Source organism: Ovis aries, chromosome 2 (assembly GCF_016772045.2).
Source record: "Ovis aries strain OAR_USU_Benz2616 breed Rambouillet chromosome 2, ARS-UI_Ramb_v3.0, whole genome shotgun sequence".
In the NCBI taxonomy this organism is placed as follows: domain Eukaryota; kingdom Metazoa; phylum Chordata; class Mammalia; order Artiodactyla; family Bovidae; genus Ovis; species Ovis aries.
The window spans coordinates 95,842,805-95,865,347 of record NC_056055.1 but is presented as its reverse complement, the minus strand read 5'-3'; the positions used below and the strand labels follow the sequence as shown (position 1 = coordinate 95,865,347).

General features: G+C 42.3%; 1 protein-coding gene across 4 annotated transcripts in view; it reads right to left on the bottom strand.

Annotated features, from left to right (window-relative positions):
• Positions 1-22,543, bottom strand: part of TEK (TEK receptor tyrosine kinase) — a 99,054-nt gene that overhangs the window by 70,248 nt on the left and 6,263 nt on the right. The window lies entirely within an intron of this gene.

The window sequence follows — 22,543 nt, the reverse complement described above, 5'->3', positions numbered from 1 at the left end:
GCAAACTGTTGCTCCATGGGCGTCTGCCAGCTGACCCTCAGGAAGACTACTGACCTACCCAAAAGCCTCCCTATTGTGTCCCTGGACCAGAAAACCCTCCCTGACATTTTCCCCTTCATCTTTAAAAGTGAGCATGTGAAAGTGAATGTACAGTCCATTAAAAGTACAGTTTCTATATTTTGTTTCACTTTAGAGCAGGACAGTAGCTCTGCATTCTGAAGTATCAGCCCCCATGGGCTCACTGATGGGGTCACAACCTTAACTCAGTAGTTTAAGAGGGCTCTGGGGCCCTTTGGCCTCATTTCATTTAGTTTAGAAATTCCTTTATTACAGTTCTCGAATTTACTGTCCTTTGGACATTACCTGAGTTATTCCTGAGATTGGAAGTCTCCTATTTGGGAATCAGCTTGTGTGGTCATATTCCCTCTTCTCCATTAAAAAAAAAAAAAATCCTGCATACTTCCAAACTATAGATGCATTTGTCAGGCAGAATTCCAAATATAAAATGTATGTCTGTTTTTCCCTTCTTAGACTGCAAGCCTGAACATCTCAAGAGGTACTAATCTATGTGCCTTTGTTAAGAGGGGCTTCCTGACAACCCTGAGTATCACAGTCAGTGTCATCTCCTTGGGCCTCTGCCAGGCCCTACATTTATGCCAGCAACACTGACATCTTTCCAAACCTGTTGGGAGCTCTTCCCAAGGAATCACCCTTGGACTCTTTGCATGAGCCTTCCTTTGATGATTCTTTTTTTCCCACGTCACCTGCAAAACACTTGCTTAGGCTCCAAGGCTTGACCTAGGCTCTCACACACCCTGGTGAACCTTCCAGATGGCCCAGGGCAGGGACTGTGTCCCAGGGACTGCACAGGTAAGGTACCGAGTAGGTGTGGTGATGTGACGGGCCCTGATCCTACATACAGCAGCTGCCTGGGAGTTTATCACTCAGGAAAACAGCTCCTCCTTTTTCTTCCCAAGAAGACAATCTAAGATCTACTTAGACTTTTCTGGCAGCAAGGAGACAGAGCCTGTTACTTGAGGGAAAGCAGTTCAAAAACATGAAAGCCAAGAGGCAAATTCATCACGTGTTTGAGTTGGATACCCTGGATATGGGCTGGATCCATTTCCATGTCAAATTTAACATAGAATGTAAAGTATCACAGGGTCTCAATTTCTAAGGCCAGGCCAGGCCAGGCTTTGGTTTTTGTGCCCTTCACCAGCTGCTCTCCAACTCCCTCCGCTCAGCTCTGGGGTCATGGGGGCCACCCATGTCCTATTGGGTTCAGCCACTAGGAGCCCCAGAAGAAGACAGGAGGGTAGAAGGGGAGGACGGCCCCTCCCCACTGAGCCACCTACAGACTGCAGCTCGGTGGGGAGTCTTCTTTGGACACTGGTCAATCTAGGTCCAAGAGCCAGGCCTTCCCCTGTGCCTTCAGGCCTACACTGGTTTCAAGCACCACTCACGTTTCAGTCATTCCCTTTATGTAAATGAAATTTTGTGCCGATGTCTGAGAACTAAATCGGGTGAACAACGCTTCGTGTGTCTTGGTGGGAGACAGGATTCCAGCTTGGTACCTACATCTTGACTCTTGAAGCAGACACTTGGGCACCTCCCTAGCACTGCTATTTCTTGAGGGGGCACAGTTTCCAGTTCACTGCTATCAAGTATTTGCTAGCTGTTTCTCAACTGCAGTGAGTCAATTATGTACAGACAATTCCTAAAATGATTAGTTGTAACATAAGAACTATAGTTTATTAACTACTTACCACCTTTCAGATACTTTAAATCCATTGTGTTACTTCATTTTCACAATGACGATGACTTAGTCATTTATATCTCATATCACAGATGAGGAAACTCACTTAGACAAAACAACAGTGATGACTAAATGAGATCTTAAATGTAAAACATCCGGGACAGTGTTAGAACTCACGACTTCCTTTCCCTTCCTTTTCCCTAGGTTAGCACGGTAGGTCCCTCATGTGTACTCTTTGGCTGCATATCCACTTGCCTTACTACCTTAGTAGAAAAATCTAAGTCTACACATCTTAAATAGCAGTGTTCTGTTGAATCTAATTTCCCATTCATCCTCTTTGCCAAAACTCAGCAAGTGGCCATGGCCTCAGCCAGAGATTATAGCCTGACCCATGCTACGGAAGACTCCATTTCCGTTTTCACAGGGATCTCACCAACTCCTAGGGCTTCGGTTATCATCTGTTCCAAACCTAGATCTCTAGTTCCAACCTCTTCCCCACTACTAAACCTCTTCCCCGTATTATAATAAGGCCTCCTGCTCATCTATGTAGGCGTCTCAACTGTGATACATCTAGAATGAACTCAGCATCTTCTCCTCTTTTCACCTTCTCTCTCTCCTTATCTCTTAAACCTCTACCTTTCTAATCACAGATGCTTGAAAACTCTGAGTGATTGTCAACAACTATCTCCCCCTCACTGTTTGTATCCAATCACCATACTCTGCCCGTCCTAGTTCTGTCTTATCTCTCACATTCAACTCCTTTTCACGCCTTCATTGTCACTCACTTGAACTCCTGCACAATCTTAGTGCCTTTGTCTCTTTAGCCCTAAACGCTCCACAGGCTTTCCTTTCCTGGCCATTGATGACATCATTTTTTTTCCACTGAGGATGCCCTTCCCCACAAACGTTTATCTGTTCAGGTCCAGTCTCTTCCAAGATTCAGCTCAAATCTCAGTGGTACTAGGAATTTGTCTTTTATTATGCTGCACAATTCAAAAAGTAAAGCTCAAATTTACAGACTGTGGCAGCTGAAGATTCAAACCTACTATGCCTGTTTCTTGAATTGAAGAAAACAAAGGAATTTAAGATATAGCAAACATGAGGTGATATTTAATTAACAACATCCTGAAATCGAAAGGTATATCTTAACCATGAAGTCAGATATCAGCTTTAAAATGACATCTGACTAGCACCTTTGAGGTAGCCTCGCTCAGCTTCCCCCTAAAGCCATGGGGAAAAAAGTGAAGAACTGCAAATACAGAGCTAACCAAGATAGTCAGTCTACCTATTGGCAGCATCCAGTAATCACAAAGGCCAATGAATTGGACTGAAAAAATGGATTTTCAATACTAAAATATTTTTAATGTCAAAAATTCCTCTTAAAATTAAAAATATATGCTGTAAAAAGTAACTTGGATCTTCAATTCCATATTAAAGTAGTCAAGACTTAGAAGGGAACAGGAAGGAGGGGGGAAAGTTAATATGTGTTAAGTTCTTTGCTGATACACTAAAGTTCAAAATATGGTTTCACTATTTATTATTATAAACAGAGAGGCATAGGTTAAAGAGTGTTTTTTGAAAAACATAAGGGTAACCACTAACAAAATAAGAAACAGGATGTATACAACAAAAATGACTGGAGAAGATAAATGCAAACAAAATGTAGGCCAAGTAAGCAAGACAGGAAAAAATAAGACTAAAAGGAAACAGCAGGAAAAAGTGTTTACATTAGAAAAGAAATCAAAGAGTAAAATAGTATGTCAGAAGTTAAGATTAAATATATTATTTGTGATTGAAAGATAAATGCCTAAAATTACCTGCAGAGGGGCCTCTCTGGTGGTCCAGTGGTTAAGAATTGGCCTTGCAATGCAGCGGACACAGGTTCAATGCCTGGTCCGGGAAGATCCCACACGCCTCAGGGCAACAAGCTCAAGTGCCACAGCTACTAAGCCCGTGCTCTAGTGTCCTCGAGCTGCAAGTACTGAGCCCACGCACGGTGACAAAGCCCGTGTGCCTAGAGCCCGTGCTGTGGAACAAGAGAACCTACTGCAATGAGAAGCCCATGTACCACAATTAGAGAGGAGTCCAGCTCACTGCATCTAGAGAACAACAGACCCAGCACAGCCAAAAATAAAATTTAAAAAAAATTTTTAATAAAAAGCAGTGGTTTTTACATTAAAAAAAAACTTAAAAAAATTAAAAAGTCACCTACAGAATGACAGATATTCACAGAAAAAAATAAAACCTTCAAAGATAATGCTTAAAATCTTGAAAACAAAAATATCAGCAATAGCTTGTCAAGAAATGAAAAAAAGAATGATGAAAGAGAAGAAAACAAAGATTACAAATACTAGTTTTGGACAAGTGGAGTTCAAGACAGAAGGCATGGGATGGGACAAAATCTATCATGTATCTTTATAGAAAGTAAATTCCATAGTGAAAGAATAGTGGTTATGTATCATAGTGCTCTAAATCATATAGAATCAAGTAAAGAAAATACAACTGGTAAAAGCAAGAACGTGAAGAAATCACAATAGTTCTGGGGAGATAATAGTATCCCACCTCTCTCAAATTTTGACTGATAAAGTTGACTAAAAATCAAAATACCATTTAGTAATAATTAGACATATATGTAATTACAGATGTGTCCTTCAGGTGCCGTGCTGCCCTGAGTCGTGTCTGGCTCTGCGACTCCATAGAACGCAGCCTGTCAGGTGCCTCTGTCCATGGGACTCTCCGGGCAAGAACGCTAGAGTGGATTTCTGTGCCCTCCACCAGGGGGGTCTTCCCGACTCAGGAATTGAACCCGTATCTCCAACACTGCAGGCAGGTTCTTTACCCATGGGGCCACCTGGGAAGCCCGAAATCACCTGTACTGTTTTATATTTTTGTAGATCTGTTAGACCAAGCAGTTTGAGTTGAACCTGCTTAACTTAACCTTGGCATGGCTCAGAGGTGATATTCAAAATATTTGCAACCTGGGCCAGCGGACACTGATTCAAGCACCAGAAAAGGTTCTGAGAGACGCTGATGGGCCAGACACGAACCCTTTAGTTGCCGCATTGTTAGGAGGTCTAGAGGTCTTGAAGGAGGGATCTAGACAACCAGGCAGCAGGTCAAGGGGAAATTAGGAAGCTCGAGCAGCAGCTAGTAAACAAATAGCACAGTTAGTCCACTGTCCTAACAGTAAAACAAAGCAGTGCAACACAGTAAGCTATCAGCCCTGCTGTAACACATGCTATCCCGGACACACTCAGCTCAGTTAAGTTCAACAGAGGGAAACTGCCTTTGCAGGAATCCCCAATCACAACAAAACAGTCCCACACCACACACAATAAATCAAGTGTAACAGCATATCATTGAACAAAAAAAGAGAGAAACCAATTCCCTAAAAATCTTCCTTCTTTGCTTAGTCACTAAGTCATGTCCACCTCTTTGAGGCCCCATGGACTGCAGCCCACCAGGCTCCTCTGTCCGTAGAATTTTCCAGAGAAGAATACTAGAGTGGGTTGCCATTTCCTCCTCCAGGGGGTCTTTTTGGACCAAGAATTGAACCCGCATACCCTGTGTCTCCTGCATTGCACGCAGCTTCTTTGCCTGATGAGCCATCTTAGAGTCTTCTAAATAATTATTAATTCTCAAAAAAATCATAACTAAAGAGATATGATTTGTAGAAAATAAAAATAATCCAACTTTCAAAACTGCTACAGCAAGTCCAACGATTAATTTGGAAGACAAATTTATAGTTTTAAAAGCTTTTCTTGTTAAATGAGTACTTTAAAAAATCAAGAACTGAAGTCAGGAAACATTTGTAAAAAGGACTAATAAGACTTAAGAAATTCAGGGAGAAAGAAAAAATAAAACTAAATAAGAATATTAATCAACTTAAAAACAGAAAAATGAAAATTCCAGCAGCTGATCTGTGGTGTGGGTAAAATTTACAAGAGCAGGCAGCTAAAGGACTTAGACTGGCTTGTCTAATACTTGTGGCAGGGTGGTTTGCATTGCCATAGTACAAAGCCCATCATTGTCTCAACCCAGGAGTCAAGTGCAGTTTACTCCCAAGTGCATTATCTGTCTGCATGTCTCTGTGATTGTGTCTGTCTCTATGCAGGAAAATTGTTGCCATTTTTATTTTTAATTGAAGTAAATCGCTGAGCTACATGCCAGGGTTGACACCAAGTTTGACAGAGACCACAAGTGCAGAAGTGAGCCAGGGTGTGCTATGCTTTAAATCAAAATCAAAGCCAGAGCTCAGTGTAGGAGGTAACCATGGGAATGTAAGTGCACTGGGAATTCCAGGGGAAACCTGGGGGAGGGCATTTGGATTCCTCAGGGAGAGATATGAAATCCAGTCTTATCTAGAAAATGTTAATGTTGGCTACCTCTGGATGGTGGTTACATTGTACACAGTAAATTAAAAGATAAACATTTTAAAAATTGAATTTTTTGAAAGGAAAGCCAGTGACTTGGGCTCTACACATTAAGCCTTGGATTACAGTGGTGTCTTTCATCATAGTTAGGTGTCAGAACTGTCTTCCATGCTTCCAGGTGCCCTGTGCGGGGGCTCTATCTATCTCAGGAACAGCTCACAGTGCAGTGGAAGGCTGGGAAGCTTAGCATGGCTGAGCAACAGCGTGATGCAATGCGTGGTCAGAGGCTAGAGGATCAGGCCACCTTGGGTGTGAAGCCCAGATCTGCCAAGTACTACTTATGAAATACAGGACAACAATCAAAGCACGTGGCCTTCTGTGTCTCAGGTTGGTCATCTGTAAAACGGAGGTGATGATACCTCTGAGCCATTCACTGAGGATGGAAAAAAGTACACACTATAAAAAATCTCTTGTGAATTTCATGAATAATGTGTGTGGGAAATAGAGCAGCCAATAAACGGTGATGATTTATGATTCTCTGAAGTTGTGAGACTAATGGAAAAAAAATGGGGTTTGCTCTGCTACAAAGTAGTCACAGCTATACTTTCCTGTGGTGACAACCTTGCCTGCAGAGCTGACCACAGGAAAAAGCTAACGTTTTTAGTATCATTTTCATCTTATGTCCAGAGGAAATAAGGTCCAGAGAGTGAGCTAATGAAGACTAGCCAGCACAATAATGGTGAAGTAGGACAAGGGTCCTTTTTGAAATTTATTTCATGTCCCTTTTGTCCCTTTTTCCATGTCATAATACCTCAGAGAAGCAACACAAACATGGTCAAGAGATGAACTCGTGTGTGTGTGCGTGTGCGTGCGCTAAGTCACTTCAGTTGTGTCTGACTCTTTGCGACCATACCTGCCAGGCTCCTCTGTCCATGGAATTCTCCAGGCAAGAATAGTCGAGTGGGTTGCCATGACCTCCTCCAGGGGATCTTCCCGACCCAGGGATAGAACCCATGTCTCTTACATCTCCTGCATTGGCAGGCAGGTTCTTTACCACTAACGCCACCCGGGAAGCCCAGAGATGAGCTCAGTTAGCCTAATTTGTTTCTGGAAAGTTGGAACCTGGTTCCATCCAAGTGCTGGCATTCTGGGCTGCATTGCTAAAGCTTCCATCCTCTTGAATTTGTTAGCTCTTCAAATGGACTTGACTTCTAGTAGGGGCCATAAAATTTCAATCTATGGTTTCTTTAATGACGAAATCTGACTCCATCAAAGAATGACACACACTTATGGTCTAAAGTCATCCCTGGAAAACAGGATACATATACCATGTGTTCTACAAACTGAAGTCAAAAATCCCTGGATTCAGAATTTTAAAATGGGACTAATCTACCAAAGCCCTGGGTTTCAAATAGAATTTTTGATTCTCTTCATTTTGGCTCCTAAAGGAATTGAAAATTATGTTAAATTGATTTAGTTCTTAGATTGTAGAATGTAGACATGTATTTAAAGGAAGCCAGAATGTTTGCTCTATTGTACATACTTGAAATTAAAATTTCATTGCTGAGGCCAGTGTAGTAAATTGCAAACTTTTAACGCTTGAAAGGGAGCAACATTCCAATGGTCAACTAAGAAGGAAATCAGCCACACATTCAAGTTTCCCCAAGCACCTGTCCAACGTCAGGTTTATAGGCAGTAAATCTCAGAATAAATGACATGATGCTAACTCTCTAATTCAAGTATACATAATATTAATATCCATACAGTAACACTTCATCCACCTAAAACTCTGCACTCTGGCAAACAAACTTCACTATAACACTGACAAAAATCAGTGGTATAAAGATCATGACTTAAGACACAGCCCCTTCACTCCTAGAAGAGTCTCTCAAACCTCTAGTCAACACCTTACCAACCTCTACATACAGGTCTGAGTTTCTGGTTTCCAGTCTACAGCAAGTAGAAAAAACAAACCAACTTTCCACAGCTCATACTTCATTCACTTTCAAAAACTACTTTGAACCACTACCTGCTTCGCCAATAATTCTTCATACAGGATACCCGTCCATCACTCCCAGCTCGGGGTCTTTGCCAGAGCAAATCCTACAACTATGTCAATGGTTCTCTAACGTGGTTTTGTTTAAGCTAAGACAGAATTTTAACAAATGTAATATCATATAGAAGATAATACATGAAATAAAGAATTACTCTGGGTGAAGTTGGGGGGCTGCTGTCTATGGGGTCGCACAGAGTCAGACACAACTGAAGCGACTTAGCAGCAGCAGCAGGGTAGGGCCCAGGGACTGACAGGCAGAGTCCACATCCTCACCATCTCTGGCAGCCACACAGCACCTCCTTGGAACACCCAGAGTCCTATAACACAGGTGTGAAAGCCACTGGCTTACAGCCTGGTAGGAGATTTGTAGAAAATTAGGCATACTCACGTAACGAGTTTGCATACAAATACTAAAGAGCATCCATAAACTGAGGACATGGGTTCTCGAGTTTGGACATGTCACATGGCCACTAGCATAACAGAAGAAGCCACGGTGCAAGATTGTAGAGGGCAGTGGTGGGCTGCAGCCCTCACCTCATTCAGTCTCAGTTGACTGTGGCTCCCAAGGTTGATAAGGACAATGGTGGTGAAGCAGCTAAAGACAGAGCTGGAAGTCACACCTTGTTGAATGTGTCCCTGACATCAGGCATTCTTGGACATTTCCAATTATTTTGCGACCCTCAAGACAAGTCAGATGCAACTTAGTGACTAAACAACAACGACAAAAGCGAGCCATGACTCTTCTTTATTAGCAAATAATAGCTAACCAACAAAGAGTGTGTATATGACACTCTAAACCCTTTTCTGATACTTAAACCCTCATCCCTCACACCTCCTTGAATCCTCACTCCATCCCTCAGGGTTAAGTCCAAGTGAGGAGAGGAGGTCCAGGGATAAGAGGAACCTATTTGTTTCACACATTACTTGATTGTAATGTGGCAGCGTCAGAAGGCTTGGATGAGCTGGGTGGCTTCACTTTCCATGGGGTCTCTTCTGCCTTATGTTCAATGACCCTGTGGTTGAGATCTTTATTTTTCTCTTCCAATTCCCATGACAGAAGGGAGCTTGCACAACTGGGTTTATGTTTAAAGATGATAATTAACAGATGTTAAAACCAAACAATCAAACCTGTCTCTCTCTGTGTGTATATACAAATGCACATAGACACATACATATATATACACAGAGAGATCAAGAGATGATATATGTCTTATATCATTAAGAAGTATGTCTATTTAACTCTGGTGGCTGGATTTTTTAAATGTTTTCCTGTGTATCCAAATTTTTCCATAGGAACATGAATTATTTTTCTGATCAGAAAAATATATATTTTGAAGGAAGCTAAACCAAATGCCATAATTTGGAATAACTACACAGAACTCTATTCTGTATAGTAGTTTTTCATTCTCAGACTTTAAAAGTCAACTGAATATTGTGAAAGAAACATTTCTCATTGTCTTTCTTGGCCTTATTTCAATAAGCCATCTGCATGTTCCAATAAAAATGTTTCTGGAATCCCTCTTCTGTAATAACTTGGCATTAATTAATATCTTTATGATTATGAACATTTTATGCACTCAGAATAGATATTAGTCTTGATAAATATGGGTCTTTTTACATTTATCTTTATCCTGTTAGGTGGTAACAATTTAATATTATAATAAGAATCAAAGAGTATCTCTAAAACCACAAAAATAATATATTTAGTGATCCTTTTAGTCCATTCAGATTATAAATTACTTTAAAATATATCTCCTCATTATGAAATCCTTTTTCAAGCACCAGATCAAGCCTGTCTAAACATAATGAGAAGGGAGAAATGGTTAAAAAAGAACATTGTCAGTCTTGTTAACATTTTGATTTACATCATTTCTTTTTTCCCAGAACATATATAAGGAGAAACTGCAGAAACCAATATACATAATTATTCCTTTGGTAAAAACCAAATACAATTTCATATCCTTAATTTTTACTTAGTCTTATCATAACATTTTTCTTTACAGTGTCACATTTCTAACTAAAAAGCTATAGTGAGTGAGAGTGAATATTTAACCAACTCCAGCCACGGAATTGTATTCTCATTTTTTTTTTTCAGTCTTTGCTAATTTGATATAGAAAACTAGTATCTTTATTTTCATTCACTGTAATTTAGAGAGTGGACTTTCTCACATGTTTATTAGCCATCTGTATTTCCTCCTTGTGTGAATTATTTGTGCCTCTCTTTTTTCTACTGATGTTTTGATTTTGTTTATCAGTTTCAATGAGCTTATTTTATGGAAATACTTTAATCTCTTATATGCCATACTTGTTGCAAACATTTTCCTTTTGTTCTTTCCCTTGTAATTATGCTTATTGTTGGACTAACAGATTACATATTCATGTGCCTAAAGGTATTGATTTTGTGGTTTCTCCCATTGTTTTTAAACTTAAAAAGGCCCTTTCCACATAATAAGTCAATAAATATTCACTTCCATCTTCTTTTGATGGCTTGACTTTTTTTTAACCCATTTGCTCTTTAATCCATTTGGAATTTACTTTGGTATATAATAACAGATGGGATTTTTTTAAACAAGGCTTTTTTTCCAAACTAATTTTCCCAGAACTATTATTCCTTTTCCTACTGATTTGTGTCCTTTATAAGATGTTAAAATTTTATATAAATCCAGATTTTGTTCTGGCCAATCCAGTCTGTTGATTTATGTGTTCATATTCTTGGACTGTACCCCACTGTTATTACACTATGATGCTCTGCCTTAAGATCTAATAGAGCTATTTCAAAGACATTACTCTCCTTTTTTACCCCTAGAACTTTCTCAACTATAGCTCCTGCTCATTCTTCATGATAAATTTCATAATTATTGGGACTTCCCTGGCAGTCCAGTGGTGAAGACTCCATGTTCCCAATACAGGGGCATGAGTTCAATCCCTGGCCATAGGGCATGGCCAAAAAAAAAAAAATCATAATTATTTTGTTAATTTTTTAAACAGTATTTTTTCCCCTAATGCTACTTTGTATTTATTGTAGGTATCATTTACAGGCATTTCCACAAATAGTTCTATATAGTCCTCAAACTCGGGGTGGGCCAGTATATGCTGACTCCATTTTTTTTCCAATTTTTATTTAACTATAGTTAATTTAAGATGTTGTTCTAGTTTCTGCTGTACAGCAAAGTGAATCAGTTATAGCTGCTCTTGTAAAGATTCTAGAAAGCAACATCTTTTGATGAGAATTGTTAGGAAGAAATGTTTAGAATTGAATGCGATGAAAATGACAAAATCTTGCTGAGAAATATATAAGAAAATTATAGTAGTTAAAATTATATATCTGTTTTGTAGAAGAAAATATGACACAAATGTAACTTTCCCCCAAATCAGATTAGCAAAAACCTATTCATTTATTGAATATCTACTGTGGTTAGGGCCTGGACTTGGCTCTTTAAAAACTGCAGAAACCTCTATACAATTTTGAATGTCAATATTGCAGTAAAACTGGGGGAAAAAAAGATTTATATCAACCTGAAAAAAACATATGTCTACCATGACTTATCTGTCAGGAAGGAATGAACAGTAGAGGCAGTGATGGGAAGTGGTAACTCACCTGGGACCTTGTACTTTATCCCTTATGCCAAAATATGGAGGAAATATTTTACTGGACAAATACTTGAATAATCCCCATGGAGTAAGGAATGGAGGGAAGAGAAAATCCCTGAAAGCCAGACTTAAGGAATAATACAGGATCTCTGCTAAGATTCCAGAGAAGGGGCTGGATCCCCAGGCTGGCTGTTGTATTGCAGAGTGATGTATGCAAAGTGGAATTGCCTGGAAGAGTAGAGGATGTGGGAGGCAGGGAGGAGAAACAAAGAGGCTTGGAGCTGGAGAGGAATTTAGCCAGAGGAAAGGGGAGCTGTCGACTCATGAATTTATTATTTTACACACTAGACAACACAGATCATCTTCTCCTTTGACCCAGTGAAAGCGCTCTGTTACTTGCTGATGCTACAGAGTTGGATCATTTTACCTTGTTTGGCATCTCAGAGTGCTGAGTCTTGCTTCTAGTTGGATGTGGGTGAGAAGAGGCCTGCTGCAAGCCATCCAGTCACATCTGGGCTACAAAGTGCACAGAAATAGTGCTACCCACAAGCCCTAATCTGACTGATTTGGCTGCACCCAGCCACATGCTTCCATCTCTACTGCCTGCTGTCAGAAATGCCCTCTTGGTGCTCCATGATGACCTACTGGGATAGAGGGTAGGCAGTGGCGGGAGGGAGACTCAAAAGGGAGGGGATAAATGTATACATGTAGCTGATTCACTTTGTTGTACAGCAGAAACTACCACAACATTATAAAGCAATTATACTCCAATAAAACAATTCAAAAAATAAAATTTGCTCATCTCAAAAAAAAAAAAAAAAAAAGAAGAAAGAAATGCCCTCTTGCATTTAAAAGTCTGATTCCAGCCAAAGGACCCTGATTGCCCCAGATGGAATCCATTACTCTCTCTCCTGTGCTTCCCCTGTACGTCTATGGAAACTTTACTGCAGTTTGAGTAATTTATGCATTCGTGTATGAACAGTCTATCCTCATTATTAGTTGGGCTTCCCAGGTGGCTCAGTGTAAAGAATCTGCCTGCCAATTCAGGAGATCCAAGAGACATGGCTTCAATCCCTGGGCGGGAAAGATCCCCTGGAAAAGGAAATGGCAACCCACTCCAGTATTCTGAAGAATCTCGTGGACAGAGGAGCCTGGTGGGCTACAGTCCATGGGTTGTAAAGAGTTGGATATGACCAAGTATGCAGCATGCATCATTAGTTGATTCTGTTTTTATGAACTTGCCTATAATTTATTTACAACCTCAAAATTGATACTCATGTTGCCTTCCCAGTCACCTGAACATACATGCAGAGCAGGGAAAACCCTGAGCCATCAGACACATCTGTTCCCGACCGAGGTGAAACAAGGCATTGTTCTACTGGGCTCTCAAACAGAAAACCAGGGTCCTCTGGATGGTTTATTTGGTGCCACTTTTTCACATTTTTGCGCTTTTTGTTGGCAAAAACAAAACACACAAATGCAAAACTGGGTCATGCATTGATCAGGTCACAAAAATGTTTGGACTTGGCAGAAATCTAACTCAGTTTTGGTGGTTTACAGAATACAGCTACCATGAGTAAGAAGAACCTACTGTACATCCATCTGCAACTTACATCCCAACAGCAACCTTCATAGCAACACAGACTTTGTTCCATTCATCTTTATACTTGCTGGCCCAGTGTTAAGCACAGAGTAAGAGCTCAAATAATACTAAAGACTAGAATGGATTAGGAAGGAAAGAGATAGGACAAAGTGGGATGGAATAGAACAGAGTAACATTTACACAATATCTTGGAGACAGACTGCTCCTAGGAGTAATAGCTAGTGGCATAGGGAGACAGAAGAAATAATGATAGCTAATATTTATTGAGCATTTTTTATGAACATGCACTTGGCTAAGCATTTGACCTACGTGTATCATATAATCCTCACAACTCTTTGGTGTTGTAATACTATTATCCCCATTCTACAGGAAGGTGAAATGACTTGCCTATGGTCACATAGCTATCCCACTACTGCACAGTCTAGATTCATGTGGCATATAATACCACCTGGCAAGGTGAAAGGTGGGCTTGGTGGGGGGTCCTAAACCATGAGTTTCATCAGGAAGTGGCCTTGAAGAGAGGAAGATAGCCTCTAGCAGAAGTTGGCTTGAGTCACTGACTCTCCCCAGACTTAATGGGAAGACAGTGATGCAATGCACAATTTTCCCCCAAATGGCCAAAAAAAAAAAAAAAAAATTGTTTGATTCCAGAAGGAGCTGGCAGAATTCATGTATTACTCACATTGGAATCACACTCTGCTGACGGCTTGTGTACTCTAGAGCCAGTCAGGGGTCAGGGCTGTGTCCAGGACTGCTGTGAAATTACTATACAGCTGAGCTTCTGCAGCTGTTGTGTGTTTCTGGCTCCAGTTCCACACCTCCTGGCAGATGGTTTGTGTGAAAATCTCTGCCGATTCTGGGTGTGAGAGAGACACTGCGAGGGAGGGGAGTGTGGTGCGGAGGCTGGGAGAACCGGGCAGCACCAAGCCAGCCCAAGCTGCCAGAGGCCATATAATCACTTAGAAGACAAAGAGAGGACTTTATAAATGAGCGGTTTGGAGGATTTTCAGAAGGTCACTCCTTTGAGCCCTTCTGCTGGTGGGAAATGGCCGATGCTGAGCCAGTTTATCAAGTCAACCCCAAACCTTCCATAGCCACTCTGGTGGCAAAGACCCCAAATATCCTCCATTATGCATGGCTAGTGATGGGTAGGTGGATAAAATCAGTGGCAATCTTAGTATTTACTTAGTGTTTTCTAAGTTTAAGTGCTGTTCTTAATGGTTTACATGAACAAATTCATTTATTTCCCCCTCCCCAAGCCCCAAAAGGTGCTATTATGATGCTTGTTTTTCAGATGAAAACAACTAACTTGCACCACAGTGCAAGGCTAATAGTAGCTGTAGTAGATCGAATTGTTGACCCCCAAACTTCAGCTCCCTTTTGCATCATTCCCTTGCTTTGGCCACACCATGGGGCAGATGGTAGTTCCCAGACCTTCACTTAGGGAATGACAGTGTGCTAGTTCACAGCCTAAGCCTTGAGAAGACTCACTTGTTGATTTGTTTCTACTTAGTGCTCTTGTGTTTCTAACATCACCATTAGAACAACACCCCCCGGGCTGATCCAAGAAGGATGAGATGCGTGTGAGCAGGTCACCCAGACAACCGGCACACCTGCAGCAAGAGGCAGAGCTGCAGCAGCTGCAGCGATCTGAAGCAGAACCTCAGAGCTGTACTCAGCACACATCAAGTGAACCACAAATCACACAAAGACATGTGAGAAATGATAAATGTTGGTTTAGTCACTGGGTTTTGGGAATAGTTTGTTACACAGCGATAGCTAACCAATTCAATGGTAAAACTGGAATGCAAGCCCAGGCAGTCTGACCAAACAATAGATCTAATTTATATTGCTTTCCACACTCTCTGCTAAAGTGAAGAAACGGCCTCTAATGAGCTGAGTAAGCTTGTGCAAAGTGCTAAACTCCAGGGGCCTCAGTATCTGTAAAATGAGCAGGTTCAATCAAACCAGTATTACTTAAGGTATCAAACATTAGCTCCACATTACACTCAAAAAAAAAAAAAAGTGGGGAGGAATTCAACAATTCTCCTGGAATTAGTATTGTGTGAAAAAACAATTCAATAACCCTGGATTAGATAATCTTTTGAGTCTTTGTCAGTTCTAATGTTCCTCATTCCAGGTAGTGGTGTGTGGCTCCCCTGTGTACCTCCATTACCAAACATTTTTGAAATTAAAATAATTATCTAATTCAGGCAGTTTGGGACAACATCCATGGGAAGGGGAGAATACCTGTGATGGAAGAGGTTTTCTCTGTTTCCTTCAAACATTGGCATATCCTCCTAGCACCCTGAGCCAACAATGGCAGAGGGGACCTCACCCCTTCTCCTACTAGATCACCCTAGAATCAAGTTTACAGAAAAGCACACAGAAACAGGAAGCTGCCATGACATGGGACATCTCCCAGAGAGGAATCTATGCTTGCTTACTCCATTTCCTCACCTCCCTCTTACTCTTCAAACCAGGTCCTGCCCATCCACCAGAAATGCTTAGCAGCAATACCCAACTGCCAAGTTCTCCAGTCTCTCTCGTAATCCTAGCTCCTGCCTTTGTACATTTTGATTTAGATGAGAAACTCCCTCCTCCTTTGGCTTGTCGCCTTCAGCTTCCTCTTCCTCCACCCACACCACCCCTTGACATAGGTGTTCCCGAAACAAACTCTTTCTCTTTTTGTCAATGTCATCCCCTCACAGGGCTTCATCCCATATCCTGACAACTCCCATAACTGACTCTGACCCTGCCCACTCAGCGAACCTCAAGCCAAGTTACCTTCTCCCCAGTCTACCTCCCCAGCTTTGGTCTTTGTACCCTACAGGGTAGCCACATAGAACCATGGCACAAACATTTGTTAAACTTTTTATCCCTCATTTTTCACACTTCTTCCTTGGCCTAGAACACCTTTCTTCCTCACTTCCACTCCGGATTTTCCACAAGGCACAATCCTGCTCATTCTTCTCAAACATCACCCTCTTGGTGAGACCCATGTTTTCTTCCAGAATGACCCCCTCCAGCCTCGATACTCCCAATGTGCACTGTCTGCCTCTAACAGAGCAGAGCTTCTCACCTGCCAGACTAAAAGCCACCTGAAGTCAGATCCCTATCTTAACCACGTTTGTAACCTGAATGCCCAGCAGATTCCCCACACACAGAAAGGGTTCACTAAATGTTAGCTTGAATGAACGCATATAACTGACCTACTTGTTCCTCCACTTTGGCCACTGCCCACTACTTTGCATCCTGACTGTTGGGCCTTTTTTGAGGAATGCTCAGGGTACCCAAGGGGTAAACTAGGTCTTAACTGTAATTTATTAATAAATGTCCCCTTTCCAGGTTTCCTGAGAGGAGCAAGATTAGAGTCCAAGTCAGTCCTCTGAGACAGGTTGATCACCAAGAGACTCCGTTCTGCTTAATCCATTAGTATTATTTATGTGCCCAAATTACTTTTCCACTTTTAATTTGAACACATACATAGAGTTCTAAAAAAGTATTGGTTCCCTCATTCTTTTAGAGCAGTGTCTCTCAAACTGCATTAATTTAGACAGTATTTTCATGATTTTTGCTGAGTCTACATGAGACTTGTATGATAATTATTCTATTAACCATTCTTTTTAAGTTAACTCATCTTTTTTTCTTAGCTTCATATAATGCCAAAATACTCATGAAATTACATGATTGTTATTATATATACACACATATGGACTTCCCAGGTGGCTCAGTGGTAAAGAATCTACCTGCCAAGCAGGAGACTTGGGTTCAACCTGGGTCAGGAAGATCTCCTGGAGAAGGAAATGGCAACCAACTCCAGTATTCTTGCCTAAGAAATTCCATGGACAGAAGAAGCTACAGTCCATAGAGTCACAAAGCATCACACACAACTTAGCAACTACACAACTATACATACATATGTCTATATACACATATTAACTTCATAATTAAAAATGCCCTTTTTAAATTGCATCACATAAAATCATCTTTCAGGCCAGCAATAGTGTATATAGGACACTTGGGGAAGCACTAGGTCAGAACACTGAATCCAATGCAAAACAATTATTAAAGCATTTCTCTTCCAGCCAGAATACTATATTTGGTGCTGAGAATGTTAATGTGTCATTCAGCCCATAACCTAGTGGGAAAACCATCAAGTAAACTGTAAATTGTGATTTAATATTCTAAGTTCTATGTCCGGGACAAACGTAAGGGTGCCTGTATCCAACACCTCTTGGACACCAATGCAAATCTTCCCCATTCCTACTTTAGCTCCAAATGCTTCTGCAATCACTTCTGAGCAGGCCTCCATCAGCTTTGAGCAGACAGAACCTCAAAGTAGCTCACTCAGAGCCTGTGGGAGGATATCACACTTCCTCCCCTGGGACTTTCTATGGCACAACAGCGCAGGACCCCAGTAACTTATCAGCTTCATGTATCTACATGAGCCTTAGACAAAGGGAAGGAAAGCAAAGTATGAAGGCCCAGAGCTACATTTCATGAGGCTCCTTAGAAGTTGTGGAGCACCAGGCGTTTGGGGCTTCTCTGGGGGCTCAGACGGTAAAGAATCCACCTGCAATGCAGGAGACCCAGGTTCAATCCCGTGGTCAGGAAGATGCCCTGGAGGAGGGCATGGCTACCCACTCCAGTATTCTTGCCTGAAGAATTCCATGGACAGAGAAGCCTGGTGGACTACACACAGCCCACAGGGTCGCAAAGTGTCAGACTCGACTGAGCAACTAACATTTCACTTCACCAGGCTTTTGAAGCAGTGGCCAACATGATAGTACATGCTTGTATACTTCCACTCCCGTAGCCCCTCATTCTTGCTCCCTAGGATCACTTCCCAAATAATTTACCAGTAATGAGCCTAGTCTGAAGTGAGGCACACTGCACTGGGAACTGACAATGCCACATAAGATTTTCAAGAACTAGGAATTCATAGATTTGGGATAAATGAGGTGGGAACAATCTAGAGCAAAGCATCCTAGAGCCACTTTTCAGTTAGGACCTGAGAAAAGAGGAAACTGGGGGCTGGCAGGAGAAAAAATGGGGAGCACCATCTTGCCAGCTGGTAGGGCCATGGGAAGGAAGTCCCCACCTGACACTCCAGATTTTTAGCCAGAGCCCAAGAACACACAGCTCTAAGGATTTCTCCCCTTGTTCTGAGACAAGGCCAGGCTTAGGACAAAAGGAGGCTACCTCAAGGAAAGGTGGGGAGCTCCATCTGGCATAGAATGAATTACCTACCCTCTTGGATAGAGATGCGCTTTGAAAAGATGGACATTAAGTGACATAAGTGCCTCTAGCTTTGTTTATAAGTGAAAAATAACATCAGATTTTTACTGAGTGCTCGTTATATACCCACACCATACAGTGTCCACTTAAAGTAGTATATTTTAAAATCTTCCCCCTGAACTATGTGAAGTTATCACAATAAACTCTGGAAAATTCTGAAAAAGATGGGAATACCAGACCACTTGACCTGCCTCTTGAGAAATCTGTATGCAGGTCAGGAAGCAACAGCTAGAACTGGACATGGGACAACAGACTGGTTCCAAATAGGAACCTAAAGGAGTACGTGAAGGCTGTATATTGTCACCCTGATTATTTAACTTACATGCAGAGAACATCATGAGAAACACTGGACTGGATGAAGCACGAGCTGGAATCAAGATTGCAGATTGCAGGGAAAGATATCAATAACCTCAGATATGCAGATGACATCACCCTTATGGCAGAAAGTGAAGAAGAACTAAAGAGCCTCTTGATGAAAGGGAAAGAAGAGAGTGAAAAAGTTGGCTTAAAGCTCAACATTCAGAAAACTAAGATCACGGCATCCAGTCCCATCACTTCATGGCAAATAGAAGGAGAAACAGTGGCTGACTTTATTCTTCTGGGCTCCAAAATCACTGCAGATGGTGACTGCAGAAATTAAAAGACGCTTACTCCTTGGAAGAAAAGTTATGACCAACCTAGACAGCATATTAAAAAGCAGAGATATTACTTTGCCAACAAAGGTCCATCTAGTTAAGGCTATGGTTTTTCCAATAGTCACATATGGATGTGAGAGTTGGACTGTGAAGAAAGCTGAGCGCCAAAGAATTGATGCTTTTGAACTGTGGTGGTTAGAGAAGACTCTTGAGAGTCTCTTGGACTGCAAGGAGATCCAACCAGTTCATCCTAAAGGGAATCAGTCCTGAATATTCATTGGAAGGACTGATACTAAAGCTGAAACTCCAAAACTTTGGCCACCTGATGTGAAGAGCTGACTCGTTTGAAAAGACCCTGATGCTGAGAAAGATTGAAGGTGGGAGGAGAAGGGGATGACAGAGGATGAGATGATTGGATGGTATCACCAACTCAAAGGACATGAGTTTGGGTAAACTCCAGGAGTTGGTGATAGATAGGTAGGCCTGGTGTGCTGCAGTCCATGGGGTCACAAAGAGTCGGACATGACTGAGCGACTGAACTGATACTGATACTGAATAAGTGGCGCTAGGGGTAAAGAACCCACCCATCAAAGCAGGAGACGCAAGAGACATGGGTTTGATCCATGGGTCGGGAAGATCCCCTGGAGGAGGAAATGGCAACTCACTCCAGTATTCTTGCCTAGGAAGCCCTGTGGACAGAGGAGCCTGGCAGACTACAGTCCATGGGGTCACAAAGAGTTGGACATGACTGACCACATAGCACGTGAATAAGCACTGTTATCAGTACTGTTACAAGTCTCATTTTCTGTGAACCAGCTTGAGGTGACCATGAAACACTAGTTGGAAGACAGTACAGTGAAGTGTTTTAAAAAGCCCAGAATTTGGGTTCAGGTCATTCTGAATTTAACTCTTGCCTCCATCAATCCTACTGAGATCACGTGGTCACTCAGGACTACTCATTTTCAAGAGACAGAGAACAACTCAAAATAGCACAAGAAAAGAAAGGCGGCTGGCTCACATAACTGGGAGGGGCTGGGATAGGCCTCTGATCTAGAGCTCAGATCGTTCCAGAGTGCCTGTCTGGGCTGTGTTCTGTTACTGCCCTCATTCTGTTCTACCAAAGACTAGTTTCCTTGAAGCACCCACGGAAGCTGATGGCTCCAAGTGAACAGTGTCCTCACTGAAGAAAGAGAACATCTTGCTCAAAAATTCCCAGAGGACAGTCCATGTGACCCTATTGGGTCATACGTCCTCCATCTGAACCAACTACTGATCAGATAGTACATGGATCACTGATTGGCAGTCCCATCACTGGAGGGAATGCTTGGTGGCTTTTGAAAAACAGGAATGTTGGGCAGTCCCAGATAATGAATGTCCACAATATTTTAACCTTAGTGAAGTCACTAATATTTTGTGAGCCTCAGTTTCACCATCTATATTAAACAAACAAATAATAATACCAATTGTCTGAGATTATTGTAAGATATTAAAAGTCATATTAAACACTTGGCACATGATGACATTCAGCCTATGGTAGTCATTTTTGTTATTCCTAGGACTGTTGTTGTTTTACTGATGTTTTTTGACAAGGGGATGGGAATTCGAGGCCCATCTCAGATTCCCAGATGTCTAAAGGACTTCTGTCCCTGGGGTGGAGTCCCCTTTGGCTCTGGAGCCAGACGCCTTGCACAACCCAGGCTCCATGTGCCAAGGTTAAGCTGGTTCACCATCTGACGGCCGCGGAGCAGCGAGTGCCTCCCCGGCCCCAGCAATGTCAATACTGCCTTCCTGACTCCGCCTATTGTATCTGGAGGAAAGTGGCCGGGCATTGTCTTCTAGTGCTCCCCCCAGGAAGCATGATATCACCCTCTAACAAAAGCGGGAAAGCTGACAGATCTGCTGAGATGGGTGTGCCCGCTGCACACACCTCACTGGTCAAGCCCTGGGCAGGGGGCTGTGACCAGCAGGGAACAAACAGCAGCCGCCCACGTGCCCCTCTGCTGGCTGCCCGATGGGCTCCCGTGGCTCATCTTTAGGTTTTTTTCTCCCTCTGTCTGTTAAGTGTATGCCTACCATGCTAGACATGGCACCTCGAGGCAGTGGGAACGCACTGCCTCTAATCAGCAGCTGTGTTAAAAAGGGTCAGGACTCTGCCCGTCTGGCAGGTTCATGTCACCACACCTGTCCCTGTGGCCTTTGGGAAGGAACAAGGGAGAAGGGTGATCAGAGTCCTGGAGTGACAAAAGGTGGCAACGGGGGAGGGATGTAGAGGAAAGCAGGCAAGTCTTGATCTAAAGAAGCATTCTGTGCATGTGATGAGAATTAAGGAACAGTCTGACTAGACTGGTGGGAATTGGGTTATCAGTTTAAAATTCCAGAACTGAGGGAGGCAACTTTAGACGTTCCCCTTCCTGAAGGCTGGGAGTGATGCCAGCTGATCCTCCGACATCCCTTCCAGCTCGGACTCAGCTGCGCTGTCAGTGCAGCTGGCTCTCTGTGAAACAACACACCTGCAGTCTGGTGCCCCCAGGCCACGCCCAGATGCTGTCACCCTGCTGCCCCCATCATATCATTCCCTTCTTTAAACTCTCTCCTTCTTAGCCACAGCAACGCCAATTCTTTGAAATTCCAGGAAAGGAATCTGTCCGGGTTTGCCTCTCCTGCCAGCTCCTTGACTGCTTCTTCGTGGAACCCTAGGCTATCTCCTCCTCCTCTTCTCTTCACTTAAATCTCAGTATGTGTCCATGTCCAGGACCTTACTTACTATACACAAAGATTCCTATGTCTCAGTCCCTTGCCCAGTTCTCTTCTGAGTTTCAGACCCAGAGAGCCCAGTTTTGCTAAATATCCACCATTAACATGGAAACTCAAAATCAACCCGTGCAAAATAATTGTTTGTTTCTTGCCAGCTTGTCATCAACCAGGTTCCTTCTGTCATGTTTCCCAGCACAGTGAATGGCAGCACCATCACCCAAACCAGAAGCCTGGAGCAACGTTTACTCACCACCTTCTCTTCCCACAACCTCCAAAAAATAACCAATCACCAGTCCCTACAGTTTCACCGCCTAGACACTTCCAATTCCCCTCTTCATCCGGGCCTTCCTGCCTGGAGAATTGGAAAGCCAAACTGGTCCAGGCCTAAGTCTCTGCCATGTCAATACATGCTCCACACTCTTACCAGAGTGAATTTTCCAAGACATAAATCAGATACAATAGAGCAACCACCAT